Raw genomic sequence first — 19,823 nt, 5'->3', positions numbered from 1 at the left:
ATCTCAGAAAATCAAATGAACCAATTATGTCCTTCTCAGACCAAATAGCTGGAATGGACGTAACCTGGGTGTCTTAGCTTAGGTAAAGGTAAAGGGACCCCTGACCATTAGGTCCAGTCGTGGACGACTCTGGGGTTGCGGTGCTCATCTCGCTTTATTGGCCGAGGGAGCCAGCGTACAGCTTCCGGGTCATGTGGCCAGCCGCTTGTGGCGAACCAGAGCAGCATACGGAAACACTGTTTACCTTCCCGTCGGAGCAGTACCTATTTATCTACTTGCACTTTGACGTGCTTTCAAACTGCTAGGTTGGCAGGAGCAGGGACCGAGCAACAGGAGCTCACCCCGTCGCGGGGATTCGAACCGTCAACCTTCTGATCGGCAAGTCCTAGGCTGTGTGGTTTAACCCACAGCACTTTTTTTGTTAAACCCACAAGAAAGAAGGGCTTTTTCGCTGGCTAGGTTCAATTCTAATCCTTCTAACCTCCTTCGGGGTAGGTTTGCGGGTATGGCAGAAGGAGATAGGATCTGCCCATGTGAGGCCCACCTGGTGGAAACTCTAGCTCACATGGCCCTTAACTGTAAATATATGATGATCTCCACCAACAATTTCTAGACCATCTATGTATTCCAACATGGAAATCAGAGACAGAGGTTATATGCTTCTTCTTACAGGGGAGAGACCAGGAGCTCACCAAGACAGTAGCTAAGTTCTTCTATTTGATTTTTTGTCACCAAAGTACGCTACAGGATCCTGCCCTTGCTGGAGACCCACAGAGATGAAATAGATTGCTCACCTCTTCTTCCCTTTGGCAAATGACTGTACTGTTGAAATGGCGAAAATATCGCACTGGCCTATTTATTTTGAATGTTTGTATGTGATAATAATAATAATAATAATAATAATAATAATAATAATTTATTATTTATACCCCGCCCATCTGGCTGAGTTTCCCCAGCCACTCTGGGCGGCTCCCAATCAAGTATTAAAAACAGTACAGCGTTAAATATTAAAAACTTCCTTGAACAGGGCTGCCTTAAGATGTCTTCTGAATGTCAGGTAGTTGTTTATCTCTTTGACAGGGCATTCCACAGGGCGGGTGCCACTACTGAGAAGGCCCTCTGTCTGGTTCCCTGTAGCCTCACTTCTCGCAATGAGGGAACTGCCATAAGGCCCTTGGCGCTGGATCTCAGTGTCCGGGCTGAACGATGGGGGGTGGAGACGCTCCTTCAGGTATACAGGACCAAGGCCGTTTAGGGCTTTAAAGGTCAGCACCAACACTTTGAATTGTGCTCGGAAACGTACTGGGAGCCAATGCAGATCTCTCAGAACCGGTGGTTATGTGGTCCCGGCGGCCACTCCCAGTCACCAGTCTAGCTGCCGCAATAAAGGTTTGGATGCCAATAAAGGTTTAATGATGATATTAGCTTTATAGGCTGCAACACGGCAATGCAAGTATTGGCTGGTTGGCAATCTAGACATTGACTTTATATATTCCAGAACAGGCTCAGCAGAAGCTGAGGCTGTCAACTGTTGGAATCAAAACTTCTTGATGTTTTGTAGGGGGGTCTTCTCCGGAAGAAACTAGTGGGGAATCCACAGGTTTCTTGCAAGTCTGTTCACTGTCTCTTTACCTAATTCAGGGGAAGTTGATGTGGTGGTCTCCAGATATTGATGGACTCTGATACCCATGAGCCCTAGTCAATATAGACAGTTGTCCAAGCATGACAGGAGCTGTAGTCCCATAACATTCAGAGAGGACCATATTGGTTGCATCAGGCCGAAGTTATATTGCTAAGAAAAAAAATAATGATGATTGAATGCAAGAGAGGGAGGGTGTCAGCCTTTCGTTTGCATTTCTAGCAAGTAGTCCAAAGAAAATAGTGCACCCCAAACCTCAACAAACATCCAGGACATTTCTTGTTCCTAGTCAGCTAGCAGCCTCGTCCTCGTGTCCTTAAAATCCCTTGCCATTTCATTCCCTGTATCATTATGCCACTCTCCTTGCATAATTAAGGGGGGAAAGAAGCTCGGATTTTCCTGTTAAATCCCTAAGCATTATAGACAAGAGGCACAGCTGGCATTTGGGGAGGACAATTCACTTCTCAGCAAATGAAAAACGGAGGTGATCGGGGTCCATTTGATTGTGTTTTCGCTTGCTCCAAAACAAACTCCGTGCCAGCACCAGAAAATACACACCATTTTTTTCGGGGGGGGGGGGTGTTACAGGAAACAAATGCAGTGTTAATCCCAGTGTTGGGCTAGGGCCTGGGAGACTAGGGTTCGAATCCCTACTCAGCCATGAACTTGGCTAGTTGACCTTGGGCCAGTCACAGTCTCTCAGCCTAATCTACCTCACAGGGCTGTTGTGAGGATAGAATGGGGAGGGGGAGAACCAGAGGTGCCACCTTGAGCTGCTTGGAGGGAATGTAGAATCATAGAACTGTAGAGTTGGGAGGGGTCTAACCCCTGCAATGCAGGAATCCCAGCTAAATGTAGTAGTAGTAGTAGTAGTAGTAGTAGTAGTAGTACAGTGGTACCTTGGGTTACAGATGCTTCAGGTTACAGACTCCATTAACCCAGAAATAGTACCTCGGGTTAAGAACTTGCTTCAGGATGAGAACAGAAATCGTGCTCCAGAGGCGCAGTGGCAGTGGGAGGCCCCATTAGCTAAAGTGGTGCTTCAGGTTAAGAACAGTTTCAGGTTAAGTACGAATTAAGTACGTAACCAGAGGTACCACTGTAGTAGTAATAGTAATGCATTAAAATAGCTTCTTAATGGAATTAATCAATTAATTGTTGGGCAATCAGCAATATTTGGGGATCTTTTTTCTATGTGACTTCAGACAGGCAATTTGCTTCTCTCCTCTCCTCTCTCTGTCTTTTTCTCCCTCTCCGTCCATTTCATGTGTCCTCATTCATAACTAAATTGTCAGGTTTGCATTGTATCGGCCAAGTCGGGAGTCGGGTTTAATATTATTAGGGATGCAATTACTCCTTTCTCAAGTGTTGCCTGTCAGTTTGGTTCACCAATTTATCTATCAGTTCCATCCTTTTGTGTAAAGGCAAACATTCTCTGTTTGCTGTTTCATAAATTACCTCCTTGGTACTGGTGCTTTCTTCTTCTTCTTCTTCTTCTTCTTCTTCTTCTTCTTCTTCTTCTTCTTCTTCTTTGAAACATCTCTGTGGTGCAGTTGTTAACAGTGGCAGACTTGGTAGAACAGGAGAAACCCAAATTTAAACTGTCACTCATCAACAAAACTCATTGGGTGTCTACACGTCAGGCCTTCTCTCTCAGCCTGACCTACTTCACAGGGCTGTTGTAAAAATAACATGGGGGTGAGGAGAACAATTTATGCCACCCTGGGAGGAGTTAATGTATACTCCTGTCAAGACAGGTGTCTAACTCTATTAAATAGAAGTGAGAAGAGTTTTCAATAATTATGTTATCGAACCTTATTTCTGAGATGGGAAGGAGCTCTATGCATGCCAGAGAGAAAACCTCATTTTAACCTTTTAAATTTGCTTACAGTCCAAATATGCCAAAATTCAAATGAGGTTCCACATAACCTTCCAAAACATGACCAGCAAAATGACAGCTAAGCACAGTATATGTCCCAACATTCACATTAGTCATAGGCTGGTCAACTTAAATAGTAATTTATTTTATTTAGAAATCTTCTTAATCGCTTTATGCTTGAAAGAATCTCAAAGTGACATACAAAACAGAAATACAATACAATATATTATTAATAGTGTGTGTGTGTGTGTGTGTGTGTGTGTGTGTATAGATAGAATTATATTATTCATCCAGTAGTTCTCAACACCACACAACCATCCATATCCCACATTACAAAATCACAACTGGTCACTTGGTGCAAAGTGTCCTGACCAGATTAGAATTCACGCCATCCTGTAATTCAAAATAAAAACATCTCCTATCTCACCTGGACTTTGTTCTTTTATACCCATTTATATACAATTAAATGGATTTGGGCTGTCCTGTTATTTAATAATTTTATTAGAAGCCATGACACCTTTCTGGGCTTGGGTGAATTATATTAGTGATAGCATTTGATTAGGGATAACTTTTATATCCCTGAACAAGCAATCAGACCAGTCTTCTTATTTTTCCTCCTCCTCCTCCTCCGCCTCCTCCTCCTCCTCCTCCTCTTCTTCTTTCCTTTTGCCAGAGGATATTCCTTTGATTTGAAGAGGTTGGTCACTTCTCATCTAAAGGTTTGTGAAAATGAGATTATTCAAATGTCTATTGGTGTGTGTGTGTGTTTCAGGTGACCTAGCATTGCAGGTTTTCCTTGTGGCAATTCAAGCATGTAGAAAGCCTGGATTATTATCTAATCTGATGAGATAGAAAGAGAACAAAGCCTGGATGATGAAGCAATCGGAGATTGTTGACTCATGAGGGCCTTACTAAATCCAGTGTCCTTTCATACTTAATTATCTTGTCAAGTTCCTGGAATTTGAGCTGTTGGCGATACTGACAGCCCTGGGTGAGCGGGAAGCTCTTCAGCATAATTTCAGCGCAGAAAAATCTTTGTTCACGTCTTTTGGGGCTTGTCCGCACTCAGTTCCTTGAACTGATTCGACTAGATCAGTTTCATATATTGTTTCTGAGTAATTAACCCTCCTCCACCCTGATCCTTCCCACCCCATGCTGGTAGACAGTAGCAAAATGAATTGGGGTGGACAACACATCCATCTATTATGGCCTATTCTGTTGGCCTTGGGGGCACCTTGGAAGATTACAGAGCTCTCCAAGGTACATGAGCGAAATTCATTTTGATTCTGATACATTGAGTTATCATTTTTTTTCCAGAACAATAAGATAAAATAGATAGATTTCATTTACTGTATATTTAGGACATATAGAGTGCAGTTGATGCACCCATCTTTTCTTAGCGTTGCTGAAAATTAAACTGCCGGACCGCCCCTACCATTTGGCAGACTGAGGCTTGGGGCCATGGATACAGAAAGGCAGCAAGGTGTCAGAGGACATCACTGTAGGCAGCAAAAGGTCTCGAACCAGCCCTGTTGAAATAGCAGCAGTTTGGGAAATCTGCAATGCCTAAACCTTGCATTTTCCCCTTGGAGTAGAACTGCTCCTGAAAGCCTCAAAACATTTTGTTATCAGACTGGGAGGGTCAGTCTGGATGATATCTGTGGGCCCCTTCCAGGCCTGTGGTTCTTTTTCAAGGAGACTTAGAATCTAGTAGAAGAGGACACCAAAACAGTCAGACCAGTTTCTTTGTAAGGTAGTGGCCTTAGTTGGCCAGTTAAGTACCCCCATTTGCATGTCCAAAGAGGTTGTCCTGTTGCCATAGAGACAAGTGGGTGTGCTAGACGCCACATCATCCTAGGATGGAGAACAATAGACCAAAGAGGGGTTATGTGTGAATTTTGGTTGATGCCAGAAGATGGATACACGGAGACATGTCTTGCTCTGGGCTGGATTCAAAGCTGTGGCTTGAGGCTTCCCTGAAATATTTATTTTACATCTTTAGACACCAGGCAAAAGCATTCCTCTTCTCCCAGGTCTTTGGCTCATTAAACAATCTATATTTTTAAACTGAGTGTATGGAAGTAAATGGTTTTGTTTTTTGTTATGCTATGTATTTTGTGATTTTTATATTTTAAAATTCCAGATGAAGGGTGGCATAGAAATTTAATATATAATAAAATAATAACAATAATCTTAGGGCTCGGGGGTGTCATATGTGGCCCTCCAGAGCTTTCCATCTGGCCCTTGAGACTCTCCTCAGGCTATCATCCCCTCCTCAGCCACACTCACATCTCCTTGGGTGTTTTTGCTGGTTAGAATGAGTCCTTGAACAATAATGATGCCTCTTGCTCAGCTGGGTACAGGATAGAAGCCGTGCCCAAGTGCAGGTAGAAACATACCTACTGACATCCACATTCATTTTTGTTTTATTGTATATATTATTTCAGGACGCGGGTGGCACTGTGGATTAAACCACAGAGCCTGGGGCTTGCCGATAAGAAGGTCAGCGGTTCGAATACCCGCTACGGGGTGAGCTCCCGTTGCTCGGTCCCTGCTCCTGCCAACCTAGCAGTTTGAAAGCACGTCAAAGTGCAAGTAGATAAATAGGTACCGCTCCAGCGGGAAGGTAAATGGCGTTTCCATGCGCTGCTTTGGTTTGCCAGAAGCGGCTTAGTCATGCTGGCCACATGACCCGCTGTACGCTGGCTCCCTCGGCCAATAAAGCGAGATGTGCGCCGCAACCCCAGAGTCGTCCACAACTGGACCTAATGGTCAGGGGTCTGTTTACCTTTATATATTCTTTATTGAAAAATAAAAAAGTGCAAAATTGCAAGTGTACAGAGTAAGATAAGACATAAATAAGAAGAAGCAAGAAATAGTACCCATGGAGAAAACAAAACAGAACAACAGCAACAAAAGATACTGTGTACATTACAAATTAAGGGAAAAATTGTTATTGTAGTTAACAAGACCTTAATCTAATATGGTGGATGTCAGGGGTTCAGGGACAGAGGCACAGGGTAGGGAGGAGATGGAGAGCGATGGGGATGAATCCCAGGACAGCGAGGAAGAGGATGACAATGACTCAAGAGATTCCATGAGTCTTTCCAGCGAATCAGAGGATTCCCAGAAGGGGGCACCAGTGGTCAAGGCCAGGGGAGCCCCAGGGGGGACGTGTCAGGAACAGGGGGCCAGCGGGGGATCCCAAAGTGGCAGCTGGGCGTCAGGACCAGCCTCCCCGCCAGAGTGCAGCGAAGGGGGTGGAGGTTCCAGTGTATCAGGGGAAGCAGCTCCGGCAGCAGAGAAGGGAGGGAGGTCGGAGCAAGCCACCCTCCCAGAAGGGGAGGGGAGTAGTGAAGGGAGTAGTGTAACTGTCAAAAGGAAAGTTAGAGGTTGGGCGCGCGTGCCAAGTTCAAATGTAGAGGCGCGCGGAAGTACAGGGAGCCCGGAAGAAGAGCCAGGTCCTAAAGCCCGCAGGAGGGGGGAAGAGCAGTCGGGGGATAGCGCGTCAGGGGAATCCAGGAGGGGCGAAACCCCAGCGGGCAGGAAGACCCTGAGGAAAAGGAAAGAGAGAAAGAGGTGGAACAGTGCAAGGCTCTTAAACTGGTGCAAGGGAGGGACTGACTCAGAGGGGACTTCAACGGTCTAAGCGTACAGACGTGGGGCTGCGCGCCTCGGATATGAAGCAAACAATGAACTGCAATAAACACTTTTGTATATAAGAAGAGATTGGCGTTGGTCTTTTGTGAGCTGAGACCTGAGGCAGCCTTGACAGTAAGTCCCCTCTCCGCAGAAACCGCAAAATTTTTTTTTTTGCAAAGCTCACGAAGTTTGGCAGACATGACTACTGAGGAGCAGATAGCGTCCCTGCAAAACGCAGTCGCCGAGCTCTCCACTGCGGTAGTGGTCTCTCAGAAGACAGTTGCCGAAGCAGAAGCGCGATGCCAGGATCTGCAAACCAGGTGGGATCATGCGTGCAAAGAGGGGTTCCCGGGGTCCAGATCAGAGGGAATCGGACTCGGACGGAGGGGGGGCAATTTAGTAGCCCACTTCGATGGGAACCTGAAGCATTATCCCAATTTCAGAGCAGACGTCGTATACGGGCTGCATTTGCTTCGGAAAGACTTCAAAGATGAGGAGGAGAAAGTAGGCTTTATTGTGTCCCATTTGCATGGGGAAGCTAGAACCTGGTTATGCAATTTGTGGCGCGAAGATGGTCTTGCCCGCAGGGACTCTGACGAATTTATCAAAGCCATGGACGCTTGCTTCCAATCTACAGTTGACGTTGATGTGGCGCGCCAGGAGATGCATGGATTGCGGCAGGGCAAGGCTACAGTGCGTCAGTACCATTCTCGCTTTTTTGCATTGCTGAATGTGCTGGGCTGGGAAAAAGACTCCCTGGCAGTGAGAGACTTGTTCTGGGAGGGGCTTCATGGCTCCGTAAAAGATGAGTTGGCCAGGGGGGACAGACCTCAAACCCTAGCAGACGTCGTGCAGAGGGCACTCACGATAGGGGTGCGCCACGAAGAACGCCCTTGGCACAGTGAGGAGGGGCGTCACGTCCGCCCACCAGCTAGAGTGCCTCCTTTTCTTCCCAGGGACCTGGGAACGTACGAATCCCTCGCCTATGCTGAGGGAGGGGGAGGAACCAATGGAGCTGGGTGGTGCAAAGGCTCAGACAGCTGCCGGAGCCTCAGCGTCCGGAGCAGTCAAGGCGAAGCCTCCTAGAGGGACCAGGAAGTGTTACATCTGTGACAGTGCACAGCACATGGCTAAAGAGTGTCCCCAGAGGCTCCAGAAGCACACTGCAGCCTTAGCAACAGTAACAGAAGCAGCGCTGCAGGGAGAGCAGTTTCAGGGAAACGACAATGCCTGGCTGGAAGCAGGAATGCTGGGGCACAGCCAGGCGAGTCAGTAAAGCAGTCCCCAGCGCTTTTGCAGCCTACAGATCCCTTACCACCCAAGCCAGTGGTACAGCTCACTGCTACTCTCCAGCTACCTAATGGCCTCACCCTGGAAGTCCCCATTACAATTGACTCAGGGAGCAACGCAGACTTCGTGGGGAAGCAGTTCATCAAGCAGCATCGCATAGCGCTTCTACCAGCCACGCTGCCTCTGAACGTCGTCACCGTAGATGGCAGGAAGTTGCTGGGCGGGCAAGTGGTACAGCAGTCGCCACCCATGGTGCTGCAGATCGGAAATCATCGCGAGGTCATCAGTTTCAACGTCACCCGCCTGTCAGACACGCCTATAGTGTTAGGCATGAGTTGGCTGGATAGACACAGCCCATCCTTAGTGTGGTACCAGCGGCAGCTCACCTTTGGCTCGTCCTACTGCGCACAACATTGCATCCAGACCGGCCAGGAGGAGGAGGGCCAGGAGGAAGGGCAGCAGTTGCATCTCGGCATGGTGCAGGCGGTGCCCCACAAGTACAAGGGGTTTTTGGAGGTCTTCTGTGAAAAGGAAGCTGACCAATTACCACCCCACAGGCCCTACGACTGTGCAATTGACCTCCTACCAGGGGCGACGCTGCCGACTGCGAAGCTGTATTCCATGTCTGAAGATGAGATGCAGGAACTCAGGGAGTTCATAGATCACAATTTGAAGCGGGGATTCATCCGAGAATCCAAGGCAGTGGGGGGCAGTCCTGTGTTTTTCGTGAAGAAGAAGGACACGCCCCAAAAACGGCTCATTGTGGACTATAGGGCCATAAACTCGATGACAAAGCCCAAGGCCTTCCCCATGCCCAAGATTGACGACCTGCTCGCGACGGTGAGGAAGGGGAGGATCTTCACCAAGTTGGATCTACGCGGAGCATACAATCTAATACGCATGAGGGAAGGTGACGAGTGGAAGACGGCCATGTTTACGCCGCTGGGCACCTATGAATACAGAGTTATGCCGTTTGGTCTCCAAAATGGCTCCCACTGTTTCCAAGCATTCATGCACCACGTGCTAGCAGGACTCCTCTACAAGAAGTGCGTATGCTTCCTCGACGACATTCTGATCTTCTCAGAATCGCAGGAGACTCACGAGAGAGACGTAAAGGAGGTCCTGCAGAGGCTACGAGAGCACAGACTCTACGCCAAACTGGAGAAGTGCCAGTTCGACGTGACGGAGGTGGATTTCCTGGGCTACCGGCTGTCCGACAAGGGACTAGCCATGGACAGCGCCAAAGTCCGCGCGGTGTTGGACTGGAATAGCCCGCGCAATCGGAAGGAGGTCCAGAGGTTCGTCGGCTTCGCCAATTTTTACCGCAAGTTCATCAGGGGTTTCGCGAAAGAGACGGCAGCTATCACGGACACCCTCAGTTCCAAGAAGAAAAAGTTCACCTGGACGGACCAGGCGGAGCAGTCCTTCAGGAGACTTAAAAGCCTCTTCGCGTCCGAAGAACAGCTGCTACACGTGAATCCCGGCAGGCCCATGCGGGTTGAGACTGACGCATCTGACAGAGCAGTGGGGGCCGTCCTCTTGCAGGAAGATCCGCAAGGGAACTGGAGGCCCTGCGCTTTCTATTCCCGGAAGCTCAGCAAGTCGGAACAGAACTACACCATCTGGGACAGGGAGTTGTTGGTCATCCACGCGGCTTTCAAGGCGTGGCGGCACTTCCTCATCGGAGCCAAGCACACCGTGCAGGTCCGCACGGACCACAAGAACCTAGAGTATTGGCGCACGGCGAAGCTCCAGAGCCAGAGGCACATAAGATGGGCGGAGTTCTTTGCGGATTTCGATTTCAGGATAGAGTATATCCCGGGAGACAACAACGTCATAGCGGATGCGCTCTCCAGGAAACCGCAGTATCTCGAGGAAGCGGCACCAGTGGCAGCCAGGCACATTTTCGCACCGCAAGCGTGGGCATGCGCTTCCGCCGCCGTGGACCTGGACGCGGTACAACGCGCGCTACAGACGGATCCGTTCGCTCAATCCAAGATGGAGGAGGTGCGAAGAGGGACAGCAAAGGACGGCGAATTCCAGATACGCGACGGCCTGCTGACCCGCAAAGGTGCTCTCTACGTGCCGGGAGACGATCTCCGCGCGAAGGTTCTACAGCAGTTACACGACGCGCCCAGCGCGGGTCACTTCGGCAAAGAAAAGACGGCGAACTTAGTAGCCAGAGACTTTTGGTGGCCCCAGATGTGGGGAGAGGTCGCGGATTACGTTGCCAGGTGTGACACTTGTCAGAGGTCCAAGCCAGTGCACAAGAAGCCAGCGGGATTGCTGGAACCGCTGGAGACGCCACTACAGCCGTGGGATAGGGTGGCGCTGGACTTTGTTACTGATCTGCCCAGTTCGCGGGGCAAGACGGCGGTGCTTGTGGTTGTAGATCTGTTCACCAAGATGGCGCACTTCATTCCTTGCGCGAAGGTGGCAACAGCGGAACAGACCGCCAAGCTGTTCATAGACCACGTGTTCCGGGTGCACGGCTTACCGCGGTCCATCCTGTCCGACCGGGGTCGCCAGTTCATTTCCAGTTTCTGGCAGAAGCTCCTGGGCATCCTGAATGTCAAGATCAACTTAGCGTCGGCGAGACACCCGCAAACCAACGGCCAAGCGGAGAGGGTCAACGCCATCATGCAGCAGTACCTGCGATGTTACGCCAATCAAAAGCCTGCAACTTGGGTGGACTACTTACCGATGGCCGAGTTTGCCTACAACAACACGAAGCACGCGTCAACGGGGGTGACACCGTTCTTCGCCAACAATGGGCGACATCCCAGAACCTTCCCGGCGTTGGAGACAACGACGCAGGGGGAGTCGCAGGGAGCTGAGCATTTAGCAGCAGAATTGCAGGAGGTCCACGAGGAGCTACGACGGCACTTGGAACTAGCTAAACACGCCTACAAAGTGCAGGCAGACAGGCACAGGAGGGCAGGAGAAGACATCCAGGTGGGGGACTGGGTATGGTTAGCAGCCCAGGCGGTGCCGGCCAAGTCGTTAGCTAAGAAGAAGCTAGGACACAAACAGCTAGGGCCATACCAAGTTGAGGGCAGGATCAATCCCGTAGCTTTTCGGTTGACCCTCCCAGAAGGTTCCAGAATGCACCCGGTCTTTCATAGGTCGGTGCTTACACCCTACAAGGCCCCACACAGATTTCAGGAGCCAGGGACGGCACCAGACCCACGTAGAAAGTCACCAGGGGGGGGGAAGTCACCGAGGACCCCGACACTCAACGAGGTCACGGAAATTCTGGACTCGAGATGGGGGGAGGAGGGAGTGGAATACCTCCTCGCCAGGGAAGGTACCCCGGCCAGCGCCAACAGTTGGGTGCCAGATTATGCTCTGGAGGAACCTCTTCTTAAAGACGAGTTCCATGCACTCTTCCCACACAGGCCCATGCCAGCGGAGTATTTTGACGACTGGCTTTTTACGCCCACACTTTCAGGCAGCACCTTCCGGGGGTTCTCCTCCGCAGAGGAGACCACGCCGGAATCGAGCCCTCCAAGGGGATCGTGCTCGGGGGTGGACACGGACCGCTCTTATTGGTGGGACGATCAACCAGAAGTGGGGTGGCGAACGGGGCCTTGGCAACCAGCATCACCTGAAGTAACAGGGGGAGGGAAGGGTTTGGATGTGTTGGGGGAGGACCCCGGTTTCGAGCACTCATACACTGAACTGGAAGCAGAGGAGATCGACGTTGACGAACTGTATCCAGCATCTACCCCCGCTACAACGGAGCTCCTGGAACCTGCGCCCGAGCAGCGGGAGGGGGGAAGGGGGGGCTTCGAGGGGGGGATGGATGTCAGGGGTTCAGGGACAGAGGCACAGGGTAGGGAGGAGATGGAGAGTGATGGGGATGAATCCCAGGACAGCGAGGAAGAGGATGACAATGACTCAAGAGATTCCATGAGTCTTTCCAGCGAATCAGAGGATTCCCAGAAGGGGGCGCCAGTGGTCAAGGCCAGGGGAGCCCCAGGGGGGACGTGTCAGGAACAGGGGGCCAGCGGGGGATCCCAAAGTGGCAGGTGGGCGTCAGGACCAGCCTCCCCGCCAGAGTGCAGCGAAGGGGGTGGAGGTTCCAGTGTATCAGGGGAAGCAGCTCCGGCAGCAGAGAAGGGAGGGAGGTCGGAGCAAGCCACCCTCCCGGAAGGGGAGGGGAGTAGTGAAGGGAGTAGTGTAACTGTCAAAAGGAAAGTTAGAGGTTGGGCGCGCGCGCCAAGTTCAAATGTAGAGTCGCGCAGAAGTACAGGGAGCCCGGAAGAAGAGCCAGGTCCTAAAGCCCGCAGGAGGGGGGAAGAGCAGTCGGGGGATAGAGCGTCAGGGGAATCCAGTAGGGGCGAAACCCCAGCGGGCAGGAAGACCCTGAGGAAAAGGAAAGCGAGAAAGAGGTGGAGCAGCGCAAGGCTCTTAAACTGGTGCAAGGGAGGGACTGACTCAGAGGGGACTTCAACGGTCTAAGCGTACAGACGTGGGGCTGCGCGCCTCGGATATGAAGCAAACAATGAACTGCAATAAACACTTTTGTATATAAGAAGAGATTGGTGTTGGTCTTTTGTGAGCTGAGACCTGAGGCAGCCTTGACAGTATTTATAAAAATGAACTCCACATTCATAGCTCCGCCCACTTTCACCTCTGGCTCCGCCCACCACTGATGCTGCCCCTGGATTGTTGCCAAGAAAGGAATGTGGATTTCGAGCTGGAAAAGGTTCTGCAACTATTAATTTTGGGAGATTTGAAGAAGGGGCTTTCAGAAGCTTCTTCTCAGTGGCACATTCACAGAGTGAGCTTCCAAGCGCTTGAGTCTTGCGGACATTATCACGCCTTTCCGTGTGAGCGCAAGTACAAGACACAATGACCCCCATCCTTTCCTCCCCCCAAGCTGGCTGATGAGGTTCAGGATGCCTTTAAGATAGGTTAATTTGACACAAAGAGACAGGAATAAATTGCTGCCGTTTCCATGGGCAAAGTTGAACCCTTCCCCTCCCCTCTTCCTTTCCCTGCCCCAGCAGTGAAATTGCCAATCAACTGGAAACAATCCGGCCACTGATCTGTGACAATGTTCGTTTCAGTTCGGACCATATTGACCTTCCCCTCTAATTCTTTGCATTTTGAGTAAATTATAAAACAATTTTTTTTAAGGGGGGGAGGAAATGTTATTTCTGCCCTACTCCTCGACTGCAACAGGGCGACCCCACTTTCTGTATTAGCCTCCTTCTTCTCTGTTTGAGATGATAGCCATTTGGATGAATAATTACAATTTTGAGATATTGTACAGTGGCTATGATATAACAGAGAGAAGATAGGGTGCAGCAAAGGGGAGAAATTAAAAACACCATGGAAAATGGGAGGGGAAGTTAAAAAAATGTTTTGGAGTGACATTTAATAAAATATAGTAATTAAAAAGAAAAATACAATTTTGAGAATTCATGGGGTGGATGGGAGAACAAGCTCTTAATTCAGCAATAGCCATGGCTCTCCCAGCATAGATTTGTTGCACAGGTACAAAGGAAATGTGCAAAGCACATACCCTCCATGCCCATGAAACCACATTATAAGAAACCTGATGTCTATTTGGTTCCTTGCAGAATCATCCCAGTAAAAAGGTAAAGGGACCCCTGACCATTAGGTCCAGTCGTGACCGACTCTGGGGTTGCAGCACTCATCTCGCTTTATTGGCCAAGGGAGCCGGCGTACATTTTCCGGATCATGTGGCCAGCATGACTAAGCAGCTTCTTGCGAACCAGAGCAGGGCACAGAAACGCCATTTACCTTCCCACCGGAGTGGTACCTATTTATCTACTTGCACTTTGATGTGCTTTTGAACTGCTAGGTTGGCAGGAGCAGGGACTGAGCAATGGGAGCTCACCCCATCATGGGGATTCAAACTGCCAACCTTCTGATCGGCAAGTCCTAGGCTCTGTGGTTTAACCCACAGCGCCACCTGCGTCCCTAATCATCCCAGTACACCCAGGCAATTGTCGACAACACTGGTCCTAGTTGTTTGATTTCAGTGGAGAGAAAACTAGGTCTCCACTGGCCCCACTTTCCCTCCCCACCCCTGTTCTTTGAATTTTCCTTTGTCTAGCACAGGGATGGGAGATCTTTTTCAGACCAGGGGCCAGATCCCACTGTGAGCAGCCTTCTGGAGGCCTTCTGGAGTGATGGGAGGAACCAGGTGTGACTCTCTGTATAGTCGGTTACCTTGCAGTCATGAGGTTTCTACACCCCTCCATCCACATGAGCAGCAGACATTATCTCAGCTTAGGGACACAGTCCAGCAAGACAAAAGCACTCAGGAAGGCTGCAGATCACAGCCAGTGACATCGGAAGGGTTGTAACCAAGGGAGAGTTCTGAGGGCCAAAGAGGGAGGCCTGGAGGGCCACAGTGAACTCCTGGGTCTGAGGTTCCCCAATCATGTAGCAATTGTGGTTGGCATCTTGGAAGACAATGGAGGAAGACACAACACACAAGCTTGGTAGACCTTCATCTTGACACTGAATGTTAGCATCACATTTTCCCATACCCTTTTGGAGAGGCAAGCCATTACCATAGCTGCCTTGCCAATGTGCCCGTCCAGCTCAGGGTTGATGGAGAGGTTGCTGCTTATGGGCAGAACCCAGGCAGACAAAACCTTTTACCATCTCAAAGGGGTCAGTTGTCCCTGTGGCACACCTGGCCATCATCAGATGCTACCTCCCCACCTCTGTGCAGATGTTCCTTTGCTCCATCTTACATCCTGGAATTGCATCTGCGGCAAAGTGGCAAAGTGCCAGCGTGATGCTGCTGACGCAGTCTTTTGTAAGCGCAATGTTTCCACTGCAAAAATAAAAATAAAAATAAGAGCCCCTTTAAAAATTCAGGAGCTGGTTGTGTAAACCACTGGTGTGGAATAGATCTAGCTGATTCTGTGAGATGTTTTCCTTGCCAGATGCCTTTGGTTGAAATTCTGGGAGACAAAATAAAGTGCTTCTTCACACCGCACATCATTAACCTATGGAACTGGCTCCCACAGGAGGCTCCAATCACTGCCCGCTTGGGTGGCTTTAAGAGAGGTTTGGACAAATTTCTGGAAGATAAAGCTAGCCTTGATGGCTGTGCTCTGCTCCCACAGTTGCTATATGCTTCTGCATACCAGCTGCTGGAAACCACAGGAAAGGGAAGAGCTCTTTTACTCAGGTCCTGCCCTCCAAGTGTCCCTATTTTCCAGGGACAGTCCTGGATTTACAGAAGCCATCCCAGTTACTGATTTGATCCCAGAATGTCCTGCTTTTCCTTAGGTATCCCTATTTCCATCAGAGAAATGTTGGAGGGTATGGAATAAGATGTTCCTGTTTTCTTTCTTTTTAAAAATATTTTTATTGCGTTTTCCACTTAAATCATATTCAGATTTTGTTACATAATTCTATGACTTAATATATTACTCTGTAAGAGCATTGACCTCCTTCCCTCCCTCTTTCTGACTTCCACATAACTTTCAATATTCTTCGCATTTCTATAAGCACTTATTTACCCTTTGTCAAATTATAATACTTCACCTTATTATCAGTAAATCAGTTCCTTATATTTACATTACAAAGCATTTCAATTCAAGCCTACAAACATTTTCAGATGTTTAAAATTTTCTTTCATATAAAATAGAAATTGGTTCCAGTCCTTTTGAAACAGTTCGTCACGCTGATTCCGGATCTTCCCCGTCAACTTGGCCATCTCTACGTACTCCATCATCTTGACCTGCTAGTCTTGGAAGTTCCTGCTGATTCCTTTTCTGAGCCAGAAGTGTCCTTGCAGCTGTTGTGGCATACATAAACATGTTTACATCACTTTTATGTATTTCCTCACCAATTAAGCCTAATAAAAATGCCTCTGGTTTTTTATTAAAATTATATTTCAAAACCTTTTTTAACTCGTTGTATATTATGTCCTAGAAGGCTTTCAATTTAGAACAAATCCACCACATATGTTCCTGTTTTCATCAGAGAAATGTTGGAGAGTATGCTTGTGGAGAGTATGCTTTAGTGATGTATGGAAGTGAGAGCTGGACCATAAAGAAGTCTGATCGCCAAAGAATTGATGCTTTTGAATTATGGTGCTGGAGGAGACTCTTGAGAGTCCCATGGACTGCAAGAAGATCAAACCTATCCATTCTGAAGGAAATCAGCCCTGAGTGCTCACTGGAAGGACAGATCCTGAAGCTGAGGCTCCAATACTTTGGCCACCTCATGAAAAGAGAAGACTCCCTGGAAAAGACCCTGATGTTGGGAAAGATGGAGGGCACAAGAAGAAGGGGACAACAGAGGATGAGATGGCTGGATAGTGTTCTTGAAGCTACCAGCATGAGTTTGACCAGACTGCGGGAGGCAGTGGAAGACAGGAGTGCCTGGCGTGCTCTGGTCCAGGGGGTCACGAAGAGTCGGACACGACTAAATGACTAAACAACAACAACAACAACAACAACAACAACAACAACAGTGCTTGTGGGCTTCCCACAGGCACCTGTTTGGCCACTGTGAGAGCATGAGGCTGGTCTAAATGGTCCATTGGCCTGATCCAGCAGAGCTCTTCTAATGTTCATACCTCACTGGTGCAGTTGGGGGGCAAATGACTGGGGAAATAATACAGAGGCACATGGCAGATGGAGGGGAAGGTTAAGAACTTCTCCCTTGCTTCCCACTTTCTCATTACAAAATGCGTCCTTCCTCCCTTTTTCCCAAGTTTGATGGAAACAACTTGGTCCAGAATTAAGCTTCCCCATTCAGCAAGCCTAGGATGAACTCCCGTAACTGTGCAGATCACATCCAAGATGTTCTTCCCCCATCCCCTGTCTCTCTCCCCTTTATCTCTTCGGTAAGAAACATGCGGCCCTTAATAATATCTAACTGATCTCCTTTTTGCTGGACACACTCCTCATAAGCCCAGCCACTCCAGCAAAATGATTGAATCGAAATCACATCTTGGAATGCTGATTAAATTAGCCGCTACACACGGGAGACGTGTTGAGGTCCTGACACTTCTATTTGGCTACAAGAGCCTGACATTCAAAATCCGTTCCAATACGGAAAGAGCATAATTGTTTCTTTGTAGAACAGAGGACAAGGGGGATGTGTACAATGTTATTTAACAGGGCTGGGGGTAGGCAACCTGTGGCCTTCCAGATGTTGTTGAACCCCACCTCCCTTGAGCCCCAGCCAGCGTGCCCAATGGTTAGGGATGAGGAAGGCAAGAGGAAGGCCATTGCTCAGTGGAAGTGCAAACTGCTTTCCATGCAGAACGTCACAGTTTCAATCCCCAGCATCAACTGGGAGAGATTGTCTTGAAATTTCCGACAGCCACTACCAGCCAGTGTTGACATTGCTGAGCAAGTGGACCAATGAACTTACTGAGTACAAGGCGTCTTCCTATGTTCCAACATCTGAAGGACCACACCTGTAAAAAAGAGATGATACTTGTGGCAATCACACAGGGTCCCTGGATGTTTCACCGTCTATTGATCTCTGTGCCACCACTTTATTTCTCAGTGCCGCCACCCAGGCCCTAGCTGGTACAATACAGTTAAATTGGAACATAAACTTCTGTTTATTTATTGCAGTTTAACAAGTGTGTAGTTTCATAAGCGGTATCAGTCAATTACAATCATGGGGTGGCTATCCAGACCTATAACTTCCGCTCCCTGCTCTCACTCCCTAAACCACCTCTCAGATATTTTCTTGTCTTCCTAGTTCCTAACTGTTCCTGACTCAGCTTATTTCGCTACACAACCTACCCACAGACTCTATCCCAATTCACTCCCACTCCAACCAACCACCCAACTCCCAACAAACTCCCCCCTTCGCCCCTCCCAGAGCTGGTTTTATAGTCCCTCTGACTCCACCCCCTGGCTTCTGATTGAGTAACTTGTTTAACTATTTCGCCTCCAGCACTCTCATATGTTAACATCACACCACTTTCCTTTAATAAATGGTTGCGAGAAATGGGGAACCTCCATGTTCAGAGGCAATGTATCTCTGAATATCAGTTGTTGGCAAGAAAGGGTGGTGGAGGCCTGCCACATTCAAGTCTTGCTTTGTGAACTTCTCAGAGAGTTGTGGTTGGTCGTAGAATCGTCTAGTCTAGCCCCCTGCAATGCAGGAATCTCAACTAAAGCACCCATGGCCATCCAACCTCTGCTTAAAAACCTCCAAGGAAGCCCGTTTCATTGTTGAACAGCTCCTAATGTCAGAAAGAGGGGAAACAAGTTCCACAGGAACATTGGATCTAGACAGGAACATTGTTTGGACACTTGTTAATTTTTGGAAATCGTAAACAGCCCTGTTTCAAAGCTCTGTGTGTGCTTTTAATCTCATCCTCTAAAAAGGGATGCAGGGGATGTTATTTAATTTGCTTAAGCTGTTTCGTTCATGATATTGGATTAGTATCTGGCACACCATAAAAATGGCACTCTCTCCTTGTTGCTGTAACACTGATTCCTCCCCATCGTCCCCAAAGCCTGGCAAATTCCCAAGATGGAATTTTCCCTTGCAGATATTTGCATTGTCAAGGGATATGGCATTACTTTCTCTGTGTGTGTGTGTGTGTGTGTGTGTGTGTGTGTGTGTGTGTGTTTTGCTTCTTGGTGAGAGTGTTTAAAGAGTTCCTGTAAAGAGAGAGAGAGAGAAAGTGAGTGAGTGAGTGAGTGAGCCTCATTAGATCAGAGACGTCTATCTTTGCAGTTTGGGTCCAGGATATCTGGAAGTAATACTTGCTCCCATCTGATTTGCCTGCTTGTCTGGGGATAGTTGGCAGGTATATGGAGCGGGGCCTTCTCAGTGGTGGCGCTCTGGATTTGGGATATACAAGAGGCAACACATATTCACACAATGCATAGTTAAAACATGGAATTAACTTCCAACACAAGATGTGGCGATGTGGATTAGACATATTCCTAGAGGATAAGACTCTCACTGCCTGCTATTCATCAATGCTGTCCTCTCTCCTGGATTCAGAGGCACCTCCAATTCCTAGCTGCTGGGGCAAATCAGTGGGAGGGGGCTGTTGTCCTTATGCCCTGTTTGCAGACTTCACATAGGTGTCAGATTGACAATTCCAGGAAAATGATTCCATGTGAGCTTGTGGTCTGAACCAGCAGGTCTCTTCTTGCATTCTTGTAAGAGTCCTGCATGACTCTTTCCCTTTTGAGGACATCCTGTAGAATCACAAACTTGTAGGGCTGGAAGGGACCACAAGGGTCATCTAGTAGTCCAACCCCCTCCTGCAATCCAGGAGCCTTTTTTGCCCAGGGCAGGACTTGAACCCATGACCCTGAAATTAAGAGTCCCATGCACAACTGACTGATCTTATTCAGAAAGTCTTTTTACAATTGCTCATTCCAC

This window comes from Podarcis pityusensis (assembly GCF_964106645.2).
Source record: "Podarcis pityusensis genome assembly, chromosome: 6".
Lineage (NCBI taxonomy): Eukaryota > Metazoa > Chordata > Lepidosauria > Squamata > Lacertidae > Podarcis > Podarcis pityusensis.
Note: the sequence above shows the minus strand (reverse complement) of the source record.